Here is a 16161-nt window from a genome sequence, read left to right as displayed (position 1 = left end):
AATGGTACATGCATTTTTATGATATGTAAATTATACTTTAATAAAGCTGTTAAAAATGAGATGTGGTGGTGCAGTGGATAGAGCGTTGACCTAGGACACTGAGATCCCAGGTTCAAAACTCCACAGTCACTGGCTTGAGTGTAGGATCATCTACAGGATCTCATGGTCACTGGCTCGAGCCCAAAGGTCGCAGGATTGAGGTCCAAGGTCGCTGGCTTGAGCATGGGGCCGCTGACTCAGCGGGAGCCCTCCAACCCCTGTCAAGGCACATATGAGAAGCAATCATTGAACAACTGAAGTGCCACAACTTCTCATCTCTCTCCCTTCCTGTCTCTCTCTCTCTCTCTCTCTCTCTTTCTTGCTAAAAATAATACGATGAGCTTCTTATAAAATGTTTTCATTACAAAGATGAATGCTTAATAAAATAACATACCCAGAGAACCATTATTAACAATTTGTATTATATTGTTCCTCCAGATTTTTCTCTGTACATTTATATTTTTTCTGTGTAATCAGATATGTGTGCATGTGTGTGTGTTTAAAAAAAATGGGTTTCTCTCAATGTGTTAGACAGTTTATGTCAGTACATTTATATCTATCTACCTTATTCTTCTAAAGGCTGCCTATATAGTATGGTTAAACTATAATTTATTTAATAGGTTTTCTAGTAATAGATATTTGGATCATTTCCAATATTCTGCTATTACAAGCAGTACTTCAATGGACATTTTTGCATATACATCTTGGAAATCTTTTAGGGGAATTCTGTAGGATGAATTCCCAGATAAACTGTTCTTTTTAAATGCCATGCTTCATAAATTATTCTTTACATCTTATTCTAAACAGTCTGAGCGGGACTATTTAGTGCCTTGACAGGGGTTGGAGGGCTCCCGCTGAGTTACATCTATTCTAAACATAAAAGCCTGTTCCTGATCAAAATCACATAAAGTGCTTAGGATATAGTACACATTAAGTAAATGTTAGTTATTTTCATGGTTATTATGACAGTTATTTCATGATATCATTAGACTGGTGGATAGAAGTTCATTCTTTTGGTCAATAATTATTGATGAGCTTCTGCCATATGATGAGCCTAAGGACTCAATAGTGAAAATATGTAGACCCAGCCTTCAAGAATTTGAGCCTAATTGTTGATGGATGTGTTAACTAGCAATTTTAAAACACTATGAGAGAAGAACTAAAAAAGCCGACACTCCAGGGGAGATAAGGAAGCACAGAAAAAGGACACTAACCAGCCTGAAGGAGGGCAGTCAAGACAGGGGCAATGAAAAAGAAGTAACAGCTTGAATTATCCAAAGAGATAAGGTAGTGAGCTCCTCAGCCACCAGAAGTATTCAAGCAGAGGCCAAGAGACCATCTCCAAGAAATACTGGTAGAAACAGTAAACCAAATTAGTGGTTCTCAAATGTTTACCCTCAGACTGTTGTTAGTGCATGGAGAAAGGAGAAAAGTAAGGATACAGAGGTGACTTTTCGTGTGCTAAGTTTATTCAGTTTAAGGGACAGTCTTTCATTCTAAGAGCATACCCTTCCTACTCTTTTTGGTATTAAAATGTCCTTCCTTTTATGAAGCAGTGATTGTAACCTGATAGTTGTTTTTCTTTAATGTTCTTGTTTGGCCAGACGAAAAGCTGGCAACCATATCTCAGTGCCTCTTACTCATTTTTTGAAGTTTTGACTACTGATGATGTCTAAAAGTCAGAAGACCTCTGAGCCAGGTGACTTCTAAAGTTCTTTCCACTCCTGTGACCATAAGATTCTCTGCTCAAAGTGACTAAGGCTCGAAGCTAAATTGAGTTTGGAATCTGTGAGCCAAATCCTTTTCAAGAGACTTGGGGTAAAAAATAAATATGTAAGTACATGAGTAAGTAAAAGAAAATAACAATTTGGTACTCTCTCAAATACTTTTATTTTTTTGGTTCCCAAACTACATAAGAGTACAAGTTTTCATACAGACTTGCTCTCCTGCCCCTGGGAAATATAGCAGGGAAGAAGAGAAACCACAGAAATAACAGATAAAAGTAATATGGGAAAATCAATTTGGTGCAGTTTTCACAAACCTTTAAAATGGAATGAGCGATTTAAGTGATGATGGGGTTTCATGACCAGCGGCAGCGCAGCCTCTGATGGGAATGTTGGTGTTTTTCCGGCATTTCTCTGGGTAGATGGGAGGGGAAGGAAAACGTTTTTTCCCCTCCCCTTTCACTTATAAGAAAATGGAAGCAATGAAAAGCCAAGTCTCCCATAATGTCCCATTAAGAGGAACAAGTGAAACGCAGTTCCCCTGTAGCCAGAAAATGCAAGCCCTCAGACAGGCGCTGGGCAGGCTTTCCCCGCCACTGCTGCAGGAACTAAGTATTCACAACACACCTGGCACTGCTGTTACCATGGTGACTCCTCACCTTTGCATTCCTTGACTTGGGGGTTGAGACTGGTTCAAAGCACATTTGAGTTTTCCTGTTTCTCCTTGGCTTCTGAAAAAGAAGAGGGGAGAAAAGGAAAAGGATTCTAAGTCAGCTTGCCTGCTGCCTCGGCCATTTGCTTCTCAGTTTGTATAATATAACTAGGCCTCCCTGGGGGAAAGGGCCCTGAAGCAGGTGAGGGAATAGAAATGGCTCTGGAAGAGCCCTAAAGACCCAGGTTCAAATCCCAGCTCCTAATGAATCCATTTATTCATTCAAAAAAAACCCTCCTCTGGCCAGGCACTAGCGAGTACAGACAAATGATTGAATAGCCACAGCTGGCCCTTGGAGAGCCTGCGGTCCAGAGGGGAGGCTGAGACAGTAGATGACCACAAGCCAATATGAAACGTGACTTCACAGGGACAGGTGCTGATTCTATCACTGCCTAAAGATAGGGGAGGGGAGAAATGATACAAAACCCACACTCCATTGAGGACAACTCTTAAGAACACTCTAGCAAGGATCACTTCCTCTTGGGCCCACTATAATTTAGCATGAATGCATGAATTAAGGGTGACAAAAATGGAGACATAGACTTTGACCTCAGGCAAGTCAATTCACTTTCCTGAGCCTCAGTTTCCCATCTATAAACCTAATCTAATAATAACTACCCTTGTTGAGAAAAAGTACATTAATTAATGAAGCAAAGAACAAACAGACTCAAATCCAAAACCTGACTCTCCAAAGCCCAACTGAGTGACCTTGGATAATTCTGAACTTTAAGCCCTATGAGTCTGAGCTTCCTCACAGGTAAAAGGGTAATCATAATCATACCAACTCTTAAGAGTGTTGCTAGAATTAGATGATATAATACAGTAAATTACATAGCACCAACACACAATAAAATGCTAACTGCTTCTTATTACAGAATTAGAGCTGCTGATTCAATGCCTAACATGTCCTTTGTCAGATATTATTACTATTGTTACATGGCCCCTGGTTGGCACTCCGTAAACATTGCTTTTTTGACTTAACCTTAGCCTCTCTCCTGGGCTGAATGAAGGGGAGAGGGCCTAGGCCTGGTCCCACGGGCGCATCTGGAGACTGAGATGGGGGAAAAGTCAGTGGGAATGCGTCAGCCCTGATGCAATCACAGGCTCATTGCTTGGCCCACGTCCTCCTCTTTGGGTGTTTACTGGAGATTGGATTCCACAGGAACCCTTGGAAGTATGTTCTGACATTGGGGGCAGGCAGCACACAAAATTGTCCCTGCTTCAGGAACAGTTTAGGACGAAAGTGATACTGTGCCTGCCTGGGCCTCACGTGCCCTGCGCTCAGGGACACAAGAAAGAGATACCAAGTGCCCAGTCCAGAAGGAGGGGCAGGGAAGGAAGGCTCAGGGAGGGAGGGACTAACCACTGGCTGATTGATGCCAGGGCCAGCTTCCAGACCCAGCTCTGGGAGGTCCAATGAATAGGCTCTTTATCACTGAGCTTAGAAACTCAGAGGAAAGAGTCACAGAAAGGGTCTCAGGTGACCATGAACCTCAGAACAAGCTCAAAGGATCCTGTCCTTTCCCTTCCAGTAGAAATTCTAGCTGAAAAATAAGGTTCTTTCAAGAACCTTATTTTCCAGCCATTTGCCTGGGATCTTCATCAATCCCACAGCCTTGCTGGGTCACCTGGAGACATATTGAGATGTGCAGTGTTTGCATAGTGGTAAAAAAACAAAAACAAAAACCACCAGCTTTTGGCAGTCCATTCTCAGCTCTTCCTGGTACTAGAAGTCATGTCACCTCTCTCTCAACTTCCTCATGTCAAATGGGATAATAAGAGTACTCAACGTCAGAGATAAAGCCTATAAGACCACAGAACAGTGCCTGACAATCATAAAAGCACTCAGGAATTGTTAGATATTGTTATTTTTATTAAGACTTAGGGGGAAGCCCTGGCGGGTAGCTCAATGAATAAAGCATTAGCTTGTTATGTGTTCAACCCTCAGTCAGGGCACTTACGAGAAGGAATCAATGAGTACACAACTAAATGAAACAACTAAGTGAAACGAATTGATCTCTCTCTCTCTCTCTCTCTCTCTCCAATCAATAGAAAAATTAAAAAAAAAAAAAAAAAAAAGACTTAGGGGAAGGCAGAGAGGAAAATCATCCCAGCATTTGCTATTTGCTCCCTGATCCAAGCACTAGAATTCTCTGGTGCTTAGAGACACCCCCCCCTTTTTTTTCCTTTTAAAGCTGGGGTTAATTGTCCTTTCACTATCTAATGACTGTTTCTCTGTTATCAGGAAAGAATCAGACTTCCCCTCCCCCAGAGCTTTGAAACCCAGTATGCAAAGCTTGCTCAAGCTCCTGAGTCATTCAGCAAAACCGGCCCAAGATAATCAGTGGATCAAGGAAACTAGATGCAGAGTGGGGGAAACCCAGACACAAAGCCTGCGCCTCCTCTTAGGGCAATTCCCTTTGCGGGCCCCTAGGATGAGCTTGAATTCCGGTTCCACAAACAAGACAGCACCTGGCAGCTGAGTTCTTCCTAGGCCCTCCCATACACAGAACAAGACAATAGCTATAGCTGGAGCTCTACCTGCAGCCAGGACTTCCCCTGAAATCTTGTTTTAGCACAAACTCTTTGCCATTGGACAAACTCTCTCCTTCCCTCCACACCCCAGTCCTAGGGAGAGTGAACACCCTGTTTCCCATTCTCTCTTCCTACTCATTTCTCAGCCCCTGTAACTTCTGCTCAACCACTCCACTCTCATCACAATCATCAATGATTTCTTTTTTTTTTTTTTTTTTTTTTCATCAATGATTTCTTAAATTGCCAAATCCAAAAGACTCTCCGGGCCTTTCCTTCTTGTCTTCTCTAAACATCTGTTGACCACTCTCTTCTTTAAACTCTTCTTCCTGGAATTCTGAAGCCACAACCCCCTGATTCTCCTTCTCCTTCTCCTTCTGTGACCAGCACTTTTTGGTATGTTGCTGGCTGCTCTCCATCCCTTAAATGTTGATCCTCAATGGTTCTGCTCTTACTCCTCTTCCTATTCTTCAAGCCCTCTCCCAGGTTTAACTGGTGCCCAGGTCCTTTACATCCAACTCTTTGCTGATGACTTCACAGACCACATCTCCATCCCAGATCTTCCCCCAAATGCCACCTGCCTACTATGCAACTCTACGTGCATGATCCCAAGCACAGCAAGCTCAACATGCCTTACACTGAATTCTTTATCTCCCCCCAAACCTGCTCTTCCTCCCGTGTTCCTGATCTTGACGAATGACACCACCTTTTACCCTGTTACATAAGCCAGAGGCTCAGACATCACCCTTGACTACTCCCTGCCCTGCCCACAAATCACCATGCACTTAATATCTTACAAATCTCCCCCTTTCCCATCCATCTCCACTGTTTCTGCTTCAGTTCAGGTTTTTATTGTGACTTGAAGCTTAGAATCTTAGACACCTTAAGAGTGGGCACTAGGCCTGAACTTCTTCTGCCTTTCTACTAGACTTGTCTTGGACTGTCTGGCCAACTATAGTCCTTTTCCTGAGAACCGCTGTTACCCACAGACCTCACTGAAGAGGTGCCCCTAGATTCCATGTCGACCTCACCAAAACCTGCTCTGCTATCACCACAGTGTTTTGAACCACACACTTGACCTATGCTGGGCTGAATTCTGTCTCCTGGAACCCTGAAACTGAGACACAGTGACTCTAATTCAAATGCCTCCGAGGGTGACATCAGTAATGAAAACGAGTGAAGTGAGAAAGCCCAATGAAAGGCAATGGGGAATGGGCAATTGCGGCAAATGGAGAGTCTGTGCCTTGTCTAAAAGTAGCAGCTGCTACTCTGCTCTAGCAGATGGTTGCCATGGGAATACAGGCCCAGACTTGACAGATATTCTGATTTTCCAGACTTTTATGTGAAATTTCCCAATTTTTATATATTGGGCACTAATTCATTTGTTTAAATGCCACAAGCTAAGAATATTTTGTGCATCATATTTGGCCTACAGGGCTGCCAGTTTGTAATCAGCACGAGAGAGTCAGATTTAGGCACTGGACACAAAGCTGGGGACAGCCACTTTCTGCCACGTGTGTGGAGAAGCAGAGAAAGCCCTCTGCATACAGGGTAAAACAAAGCCTGTTCCTGCAGGCTCCTTGCCCCTCAGGTATACCATATGCCCATGTTTCTAGACCCAAGACTTGCTGCCTTCTATTATATATGCCCAGGACCATGTAATAGTTAAAGTTATGGGCTCTGAAGTCAGACAGACATGGGTTTGAGTGCTGACTCTGCAACTCCCTGGCTGTGTACTCTTTTTTTAAAAATTGATTGTAGAGAGAGAGGAACATCGATTTGTTGTTCCACTTACTTATGCATTCATTGGTTGATCCCTGTATGTGCCCTGACTAAGGATTCAACCTGCTAACTTGGCATATCGGAAGCTTCAAGCAACAGAGCTACCTGGCCAGGGCCCCTGGCTATGTGCTCTTAAACAAGTCACTTCACCTCTCTGAGTCTCAATTCCTTCCTCTGTCATATAGGGTACTTTCTTCATGAGGTTGTTAGTGGGATTAAAGGAGATATTGCTCAGAAATCTTTTAACACAGTGCCTGGCCCCCAGTAAACACTGAATGAATGTTAGTTATTATTATAATTTCCATTAGCACTATAGTAGTATTCTTCCTCAGCACAGTCCTCTCTCTCAAAGCACTTTCTTGTTTGTATAACTCTCTGGGTATTTACCGTTTGCTCTTATTGCTTATTATTTTATTTTATTTTATTTTATTTTATTTTATTTTAGTGAGGGGAGAGAAGGAGAGAGAGGGAGAGAGAGAGAGAATGGGGGAGAAACAGGAAGCATCTACTCCCATATGTGCCTTGACTGGGCAAACCCAGGGTTTCAAACTGTAGACCTCAGCATTCCAGTTCAAGGCTTTATCCACGGTGCCACCACAGGTCAGGCTTTTATTACTTACTATGATTTTACTTGCTTTGGTATATTGTAAGCTTGCAGAGGAAAAGGCCACATCTTATCTCTCTTTATATGGAGGAGCAGGAATTGGAGTTGGAACACAGTGTTTTATACATGGTAAGTGCTCAAGAAACATTTACTTGTTGGTACACTACTGGAATTTAAGATCCATGAGAGCAAGAATCTCTCTGATTCACTGTTGGGTCCCCTGAGCCTAGTACAGTGCTGAGCACAGATAGGACCCTAAACAAATGTATATTGAATAAAAAAATGAAAGGCATCCTCTCACCCTCCACTAGGATTATTTAACATATCCTCATAGGTTATTGGTGCAAATTTCTTTCTTTTTTTTCAGTGAGCAAGAGAGAAACAGGAAGGGAGAGAAATGAGAAGTATCAACTCGTAGTTGTGTCACTTTTAGTTGTTCATTGTTTTTTTGTTGTTGTTGTTGTTTTTTAATTTATTTATTTATTTATTCATTTTAGAGAGGAGAGGGAGAGACAGAGGGAGAGGAGAGACAGAGAGAGAGAAGGGGGGGAGGAGCTGGAAGCATCAACTCCCATATGTGCCTTGACCAGGCAAGCCCAGGGTTTCGAACCGGCGACCTCAGCATTTCCAGGTCGATGCTTTATCCACTGCGCCACCACAGGTCAGGCATTCATTGTTTTTCACATGTGCCTTGACCAGAGTCTCAAGCCAAGTCAGTGACCTCTTGCTCAAGCCAGTGACCTTTGGGTTCAAGCCAGTGACCATGGGATCATGTTGATGATCCCACGCTCAAGCCAGCAACCCCACACTCAAGCTGGTGAGCCTGCACTCAAGCCAGATGAGCCCATGCTCAAATCAGTGTCCTCAGGGTTTCAAACATGAAAAGGGTCCTCAGCATCCCTTGTCGATGCTCTAACCATTGTGCGACCAGTGGTCAGGCTTATTGGTGCAAATTTAAATTCACTGTTTTAAAACAGTAGTTTCTGATATCTCTGGTGATAACACTCCATTTTTCCTTTCAGAAACTGTCTCCCCCCCCCCCCACTTTACTCAATGTGGCTGACACACATCAGCTCTGGAAGTGGTCATGAGACCCAGGGCCAGCCAATCAGAGGAAATGTTCCCCTGGCCACAGGAATTGGTTCAGAATGGGCTTATACCTCAATCAAAACCAATCAGAGCTGAAATGATTGGCAAGGAGAAATTTGCTTTCCACAGAGAAAGCTAAATAAATCATGAGAATATAAAGCTAGAGCTGTTAGTGGCCATATTACCACCACGAGGAAAAAGCCAGCCTAGGAATGAAGCAAACACAGAAAAAGGTCTAACTAATACATGAAAAGAAATAGGTTCCTAACAGTATTTTTTGAGCATATGAATCTACCTGTGCCTAAAGCCAAGCCCTTGACTATTATTCTGTTAGAGACAATAAATTAACTGGTGTTTTTTTTTAAGTTATCTTGAGTTTCTGTCACTCATATCCAAAAGATTGCTCATTAACATTTGGATTTTGGCCCTGGCCGGTTGGCTCAGTGGTAGAGCGTCGGCCTGGCGTGTGGGGGACCCGGGTTCGATTCCCGGCCAGGGCACATAGGAGAAGCGCCCATTTGCTTCTCTACCCCCCCCTCCTTCCTCTCTGTCTCTCTCTTCCCCTCCCGCAGCCAAGGCTCCATTGGAGCAAAGATGGCCCGGGCAATGGGGATGGCTCCTTGGCCTCTACCCCAGGTGCTAGAGTGGCTCTGGTTGCTCGCGGCAGAGCGACGCCCTGGAGGGGCAGAGCATCACCCCCTGGCGGGTGTTCCGGGTGGATCCCGGTCGGGCGCATGCAGGAGTCTGTCTGACTGTCTCTCCCCGTTTCCTGCTTCAGAAAAATACAAAAATAAAAAAAATAAAAAAATAAAAACAAAAAAAAACATTTGGATTTTATAGATAGGGTGTCATAATAGACAGAGACATACACTTTTGTAGGAATCTTCCCAGCCCACAATGATCTTCTTTTTTCGAAGAACTGCCCCCTACCCACAGACTAGACAGCTGTATTTGTACTTTTGAGCCCTGCACCCCAAGGCCACAACAGGTTGGACCAGAAGTGGACACGCATTGCAGTGTAATCAGATCAGATTCTCTCTCCTGGGGATTCAGGTTTAGGACCAAGAGATCCTAGTTCAGTCTGAGCTGCATGATCAAACTGCACAGACGCAAAATTGGAAGCTGGGAGAAGGTCACACTCATGGAGCAGCAAAGGAGCTTTCAGCTGAAGAATAAGGCTGCCGCACACATGCAAGCAGAGGCCGGAGGCTATGCTTTCCCAGAGAGACAGAGAAACAAAAGAAAAAAACAAGAGAGAAGAAAGCAACAGAGAAAGAGAGAACTGCTCCCTCAACCCTCATGAGACTAATTACTTCTCCTCTTGGGTTCCATGAGATTTCTCCACGTGCATAGAATTTTCTCCCCCATCATCATCTTCCCTAAAAACAAAAAACAACAAAGAAAAACAACCTTAAACTATCTTTAGTGTTTGCGGGGGTTTTTTGTTTTGTTTTGTTTTGTTTTCACTTATAACTAAAAGGTTTTTCACAAGTGCCCTAGGAACAAGTCTACAGCAAAGGAGTCCAGCTCACTAGGCTGTCAAAGACCCTGGCTTCCTGAATTGAGACGCCCCCACATCTAATTACTAGCTGTGTAATCTTGGCCAAAACACCTAGACCCACTGTACTGGCTCCCACTCTGTAAAATGGAATAAGAATGCTCACCCTCCCAGGTTGTGAAGACTGAATGAGGTAGCTAGAAGGAAGAGCTTAGCACAGCAGTGGGCACCAAGAAGCCCTGTAATCAGTATATGTTAAATGCTGAAGAGGGGTGGGTCCAACCCTAGAGTCAGTCCACTGTTAGGTCCCGGCCAGAACTAGAAAAGCTTAAAGGGACAACCCATCAGCATCTTTTTCATCTCATATGTGGCAATCAGCTTTGCCCATCAGCATCTTTTTTATCTCATTTGTGGCTATTTTAATTTTTTTTTTTTTTTTTTTTTTTTTTTTTTTACAGAGAGAAGGATAAACAGGAACGGAGAGAGATGAGAAGCATCAATCATTAGTTTTTCGTTGCGCGTTGCAACACCTTAGTTGTTCATTGATTGCTTTCTCATATGTGCCTTGATCACGGGCCTTCAGCAGACCAAGTAACCCCTTACTTGAGCCAGCGACCTTGGGTCCAAGCTGGTGAGCTTTTGCTCAAACCAGATGAGCCCACGCTCAAGCTGGAGACCCCTGGGTCTCGAACCTGGGTCCTCTGCATCCCAGTCCGACATTCTATCCACTGTGCCACATCCTGGTCAGGCTAATTTTTTTTTAATTTATTGATTTTAGAGAGGAAGGGAGAGAGAAAGAGAAACTTCAATTTGTGGTTCCACTTATTTTTTTTAATTGGTTAACATGTGCCCATTTCTACAACACATCTTTGTACACTATATTATGTGCTTACCCCACCAGCACCGTTTATCTCCTAATATTCTCCTCCACCTCTCCACCCCCAACCCCCACCCTGGCAATCATACTGTTGTCTCAGGAGGTTTCTTTTTTTCTTTTTTTCTTTTCTTATCCTTTTTTTTTCTTTCTTTTATTTTACTGAAGCTGGAAACGGGGAGAGACAGTCAGACAGACTCCCGCATGCGCCCGACCGGGATCCACCCAGCACGCCCACCAGGGGGCGACGCTCTGCCCCTCTGGGGTGTTGCTCTGTTGCGACCAGAGCCACTCCAGCACCTGGGGCAGAGGCCAAGGAGCCATCCCCAGCGCCTGGGCCATCTTTGCTCCAATGGAGCCTCGCTGCGGGAGGGGAAGAGAGAGACAGAGAGGAAGGAAAGGGGGAGGGGTGGAGAAGCAGATGGGCGCTTCTACTGTGTGCCCTGGCCAGGAATCGAACCCGGGACTCCTGCACGCCAGGCCGACGCTCCACCACTGAGCCAACCGGCCAGGGCCTCTTGTCCTTTTTTGCTCAATCCCTCCAAGCCCCTTACCCAGCTTCTCGCCCCAACAGCTGTCAGTCCACTCTCTATGTATGAGTCTGTCTTTATTTTGCTAGTTAGATCGTTGTTCACTAAATTCCACATATGAGGAAAATCATATGGTACTTATCTTTCTCTGTCTTATTTCATTTAGCATAATTTTTTTCCATTTAAAAATTATAGTATAGCCTGACCAGGTGGTGGCACAGCAGATAGAGTGTCAGCCTGGGACGCAGAGGACCCAGGTTCGAAACCTTGAGGTCACTGGCTTGAGCATGGGGTCATAGATATGACCCCATGGTTGCTGGCTTGAGCCCAAGGATCTCTAGCTTGAAGCCTAAGGTCACTGTCTTGAGCAAAAGGTCGCTGGCTTGAAGCCCAAGGTCGCTGGCTTGAGCTCAAGGTTGCTGGCTTGAGCAAGGAGTTACTGGCTTGACTGTAGCCCACCGGTCAAGGCATATATGAGAAAGCAATCAATGAACAACTAAGGTGTCACAACGAAGAACCTTCTCATCTCTCTCCCTTCCTGTCTGTCTGTCCCTATCTGTCCCTCTCTGTCTCTCTCACCAAAAAAAAAAAAAAATATATATGGTATATTTATATGCTGTACATTTTAGTTTTTTATTTTTACAGGTACACCCAATGATTAGACATTATATAACTTACTAAGAGATCATCCTGATAAGTCTTGTACCCATCTGACACTACACACACCGTAGTTATCAGTTATTAACTATTTTCCCTGTGCTGTACATTACATTCATCCCATGACTATTCTGTAACAACCAATTTGTACTTTTTTTATTTTTTTAAGATTTTACTTATTGATTTGAGAGAGAGAGAGAGAGAAATAGGAGAGGGGGTAGCTGGAAGCATCAACTTGTAGCAGTTGCTTCTTGTTTGTGCCTTGATCAAGCTGGGCAAGCCTGGCTTTCAAACTGTTGACCTCAGCATTCCAGGTCAACACTTTATCCAACTGCGCTACCACAGGCCAGGCCTAATTTGTACTTTTTAATATTTTCCCCTTTATCAATCATCCCACCCACCCCCTTCCATGTGGCACCTATCAAAATGTTCTCTGTAACTATGAATCCGTTTTTGTTCTGCTTATTCATTTATTTTGTATTTAGATTCAATTATTGATAGATATATACTTATTGACATTTTATTGTTCAAATTTTTTATCTTTATTTTTTCTTCTTAAAAAAGACCCTTTAGCCTGACCTGTGGTGGCGCAGTGGATAAAGCGTCAACCTGGAAACACTGAGGTTACCGGTTCAAAACCCTGGCTTGCCTGGTCAAGGCACATATGGGAGTTGATGCTTCCTGCTCCTCCCCCTTCTCTCTCTCTCTCTCTCTCTCCCCCCCTCTAAAATGAATAAATAAATAAGAAATAAAAAAAATGTTTTTGTTTTTGTTTTTTTTTTTGCTGTTTTTATTTTTTTTGTTTATTTTTTTTAATAAATTTTTATTAATGTTAATGGGATGACATTAATATTTCAGGGTACATATATTCAAAGAAAACATGTCTAGGTTATCTTGTCATTAAATTATGTTGCATACCCCTCACCCAGTGTCAGATTGTCCTCCGTCACCCTCTGTCTAGTTTTCTCTGTGCCCCTCCCCCTCCCCCTAACTCTCTCCCTCCTTCCCTCCTGCGTCCTCCCTCCCCCCACCCCTGGTAACCACCACTCTCTTGTCCATGTCTCTTAGTCTCGTTTTTATATTCCACCAATGTATGGAATCATGTAGTTCTTGTTTTTTTCTGATTTACTTATTTCACTCCGTATGATGTTATCAAGATCCCACCATTTTGCTGTAAATGATCTGATGTCATCATTTCTTATGGCTGAGTAGTATTCCATAGTGTATATGTGCCACATCTTCTTTATCCAGTCTTCTATTGAAGGGCTTTTTGGTTGTTTCCATGTCTTGGCCACTGTGAACAGTGCTGCAATGAACATAGGGCTACATGTGTCTTTACGTATCAATGATTCTGAGGTTTTGGGGTATATACCCAGTAGAGGGATTGCTGGGTCATAAGGTAGTTCTATTTGCAGTTTTTTGAGGAACCACCATACTTTCCTCCATAATGGTTGTACTACTTTACATTCCCACCAACAGTGTATGAGGGTTCCTTTTTCTCCGCAGCCTCTCCAACACTTGCTATTACCCGTCTTGTTGATAATAGCTAATCTAACAGGGGTGAGGTGGTATCTCATTGTAGTTTTGATTTGCATTTCTCTAATAACTAATGAAGCTGAGCATCTTTTCATATATCTGTTGGCCATTTGTATTTCTTCCTGGGAGAAGTGTCTGTTCATGTCCTCTTCCCATTTTTTTATTGGATTGTTTGTTTGTTTGTTGTTGAGTTTTATGAGTTCTTTGTAAATTTTGGATATTAGGCCCTTATCTGAGCTATTGTTTGAAAATATCAGTTCCCATTTAGTTGGCTGTCTGTTTATTTTGGTATCGGTTTCTCTTGCTGAGCAAAAACTTTTTATTCTGATGTAGTCCCATTCATTTATCTTTGCCTTCACTTCTCTTGCCATTGGAGTCAAGTTCATAAAATGTTCTTTAAAACCCAGGTCCATGAGTTTAGTACCTATGTCTTCTTCTCTGTACTTTATTGTTTCAGATCTTATATTTAGGTCTTTGATCCATTTTGAATTAATTTTAGTACACGGGGACAGGCTGTAGTCGAGTTTCATTCTTTTGCATGTGGCTTTCCAGTTTTCCCAACACCATTTGTTGAAGAGGCTTTCTTTTCTCCATTTTGCGTTGTTGGCCCCCTTATCAAAGATTATTTGACCATATATATGTGGTTTTATTTCTGGGCTTTCTATTCTGTTCCATTGGTCTGAGTGTCTATTTTTCCGCCAGTACCATACAGTTTTGATTATTGTGGCCCTATAATATAGTTTAAAGTCAGGTATTGTAATGCCCCCAGCTTCATTCTTTTTCCTTAGGATTGCTTTAGCTATTCGGGGTTTTTTATAGTTCCATATAAATCTTATGATTTTTTGTTCCATTTCTTTAAAAAATGTCATAGGAATTTTGATGGGAATTGCATTAAATTTATATATTACTTTGGGTAATATGGCCATTTTAATTATATTTATTCTTCCTATCCAAGAACAAGGAATATTTTTCCATCTCATTGTGTCTTTTTCTATTTCTCTTAGCAATGTCTTGTAGTTTTTGTTATATAGGTCCTTTACATTCTTTGTTATGTTTATTCCTAGGTATTTTATTTTTTTTGTTGCAATCATGAAGGGGATTATTTTTTTGAGTTCGTTTTCTAATATTTCATTGTTGGCATATAGAAAGGCTATGGACTTTTGTATGTTGATTTTGTATCCTGCGACCTTACTGTATTGGTTTATTGTTTCTAGTAATTTTTTTGTGGAGTCCTTTGGGTTTTCGATGTATAGGATCATATCATCAGCAAAAAGTGATACCTTTACTTCTTCTTTTCCGATATGGATGCCTTTTATTTCTTTGTCTTGTCTGATTGCTCTGGCCAGAACTTCTAGCACCACGTTAAATAAGAGTGGAGAGAGTGGACAACCCTGTCTTCTTCCTGATTTAAGGTGGAAAGTCCTCAGTTTTACGCCATTTAATATGATGTTGGCTGATGGTTTATCATATATGGCCTTTATCATGTTGAGATATTTTCCTTCTATACCCATTTTGTTGAGAGTCTTAAACATAAAATTGTGTTGTATTTTATCGAAAGCCTTTTCTGCGTCTATTGATAAGATCATGTGGTTTTTGTTCTTTGTTTTGTTGATATGGTGTATTACGTTAACCGTTTTACGTATGTTGAACCATCCTTGAGATTCTGGGATGAATCCCACTTGATCATGATGTATTATTTTTTTAATATATTGTTGTATTCGATTTGCCAGTATTTTGTTTAGTATTTTAGCATCTGTATTCATTAGAGATATTGGTCTGTAGTTTTCTTTCTTTGTGCCATCCTTGCCTGGTTTTGGTATGAGGGTTATGTTGGCCTCATAAAATGTGTTTGGAAGTATTGCTTCTTCTTCAATTTTTTGGAAGACTTTGAGTAGAATAGGAACCAAGTCTTCTTTGAATGTTTGATAGAATTCACTAGTATAACCGTCTGGGCCTGGACTTCTATTTTTGGGGAGGTTTTTAATAGTTTTTTCTATTTCCTCCCTGCTGATTGGTCTGTTTAGGTTTTCTGCTTCTTCATGACTCAGTTTAGGAAGGTTGTATTGTTCTAGGAATTTATCCATTTCTTCTAGATTGTTGTATTTGGTGGCATATAGTTTTTCATAGTATTCTACAATAATTCTTTGTATATCTATGATGTCTGTGGTGATTTCTCCTCTTTCATTTTGGATTTTATTTATTTGAGTCCTGTGTCTTTTTTCCTTGGTGAGTCTTGCCAAGGGTTTGTCGATTTTGTTGATCTTTTCAAAGAACCAGCTCCTTGTTTTATTGATTTTTTCTATAGTCTTTCTGTTCTCTATTTCGTTTATTTCTGCTCTGATTTTTATTATCTCCTTTCTTCGACTGGTTTTGGGTTGTCTTTGTTCTTCTTTTTCTAGCTCCTTAAGGTGTGAAGTTAAGTGGTTTACTTCGGCTCTCTCTTGTTTGTTCATATAGGCCTGAAGTGATATGAACTTTCCTCTTATTACTGCTTTTGCTGCATCCCAGAGAAAAAAATGTTTTTTAAAAAAAAAAAAAAAGACCCTTTAACACCTGACCTGTGGTGGTGTAGTGCATAGAATGT

The 16161-nt window shown here is 41.9% G+C and overlaps 1 long non-coding RNA gene across 1 annotated transcript in view; it reads right to left on the bottom strand.

Moving 5' to 3' along the window:
- Positions 1 to 54: 54 nt before the first annotated feature.
- The window catches only part of LOC136331404 (uncharacterized), a 30670-nt gene continuing 14563 nt past the window's right edge, over positions 55 to 16161 (bottom strand). Inside the window, exons 2-3 of the long non-coding RNA XR_010730479.1 lie at positions 2423 to 2494; positions 55 to 257 (exon numbers count right to left, since the gene is read on the bottom strand). This is a non-coding gene — a long non-coding RNA (uncharacterized lncRNA). The remainder of the gene's footprint in view (positions 258 to 2422; positions 2495 to 16161) is intronic.

The sequence above is a fragment of the Saccopteryx bilineata genome, chromosome 3, assembly GCF_036850765.1.
Source record: "Saccopteryx bilineata isolate mSacBil1 chromosome 3, mSacBil1_pri_phased_curated, whole genome shotgun sequence".
Classification (NCBI taxonomy): Eukaryota; Metazoa; Chordata; class Mammalia; order Chiroptera; family Emballonuridae; genus Saccopteryx; species Saccopteryx bilineata.
This window is presented reverse-complemented; position numbering and strand designations above follow the sequence as displayed.